General features: G+C 50.3%; 1 protein-coding gene across 1 annotated transcript in view; it reads left to right on the top strand.

Annotated features, from left to right (window-relative positions):
• BEND3 (BEN domain containing 3) overlaps positions 1-1,454 on the top strand; it is a 42,296-nt gene continuing 40,842 nt past the window's right edge. The window contains exon 1 of the mRNA XM_011996260.1: positions 1-435. The gene's annotated coding sequence lies outside the window, so the exon portion shown is untranslated. The remainder of the gene's footprint in view (positions 436-1,454) is intronic.

Here is a 1,454-nt window from a genome sequence, read left to right on the forward strand (position 1 = left end):
TGGCGCGAGGCCTGGCCGGCCGGCCGCAAAGCTAAAACCTGGGGCGCTCGTGGCTCCTCGTGACCGCCCCTTTCCCTTTATGATAAACGTGGTTTCCCACGCATGCTTTGCCCTCGTCTTATCCGTGAGGTGTGCACCACCGATTTGGAGGCCCTTGTGTGCTTGTGTACCTACGTCTCCCTATGTAGATATTTTAAACAAGGTATTTTTACAGAGATAAAAGTTTTATTGATTGCTCAGGTGGTCTACCTGGAAGAATTCTGCGCGTAAAGGCTAACTCGACAAGAGTGCCGGGAGGAACAAGGTTACTCACTAGAGTTGGAAATGTGCAATTCATCTCCTTAAAGTAACTTTTGAATGGTTAAATGCAAATATTAAACATGCCACAGGGCACCGTGGCATAGTGCCAGAAAGCTACGGTTTCAGGAAACTGAGGTAAGGAAGTGAGTCCTTCAGGTTAGCCAGGTATATAAACGGCCGGGACGGAGGACGTGCTGTTGTTACCCGCTCCCCACTTCCACACTTGAAGTCCGTTTTTCTCTTTTTTTAAAACCATTCATCCTTAGATTTTGGCTTTATACCACAAGAGCCTGTCAAGCTTCCCTCGGTACTGGGACTTGGGCAAGATTTTTTTATCTCCCTCACAGTTTCACATCCCCAGCCTCTTACCCAGTGTCTCATAACTTAGTAGGTGCTCAGTGCATATTTCCTAAATGAATGGAGAGAGCCTCTTGGATTCTAGAAGAAAGATGGAGCCAGAGCAGCCAGTTGCTGCTGGTTAGCTGGTGTCTGTGTGACCTTTGAAATCTGTCACAAAAATCTCCTGTCATGGAAAATGAGTTTTTGTTTGTTTGTTTGTTTTTGAGACGGAGTCTCGCTCTGTCACCCGGGCTGGAGTGCAGTGGCTCTGTCTTGGCTCACTGCAAGCTCCACCTCCAGGATTCAAGCGATTTTCCTGCCTCAGCCTCGCGAGTAGCTGGGATTACAGGCCATGTGTCACCATGCCTTGCTAATTTTTATATTTGTAGTAGAGACGGAGCTTCACCATGTTGCCCAGGCTAGTTTCCTGACCTCAGGTGATCTGCCTGCCTGACCTCCCAAAGTGTTGGGATCACAGGCATCAGCCACCGTGCCCGGCGGGAACATGGTTTTTTGTTTTTGTTTTTTTTGAGACGAATCTCGCCCTGTCGCCAGGCTGGAATGCAGTGGTGTGATCTTGGCTCACTGCAACCTCCACCTCCGAGATTCAAGGGATTCTCCTGCCACAGCCTCCCGAGTAGCTGGGACTACAGGCGTGTGCCACCATGCCTGGCTAATTTTTTTTTTTGAGACGGAGTCGTGCTCTGTCGCCCAGGCTGGAGTGCAGTGGCCGGATCTCAGCTCACTGCAAGCTCTGCCTCCCGGGTTTACGCCATTCTTCTGCCTCGGCCTCCCGAGTAGCTGGGACTACAGGC

The sequence above is a fragment of the Mandrillus leucophaeus genome, unplaced genomic scaffold (assembly GCF_000951045.1).
Source record: "Mandrillus leucophaeus isolate KB7577 unplaced genomic scaffold, Mleu.le_1.0 Scaffold507, whole genome shotgun sequence".
Classification (NCBI taxonomy): domain Eukaryota; kingdom Metazoa; phylum Chordata; class Mammalia; order Primates; family Cercopithecidae; genus Mandrillus; species Mandrillus leucophaeus.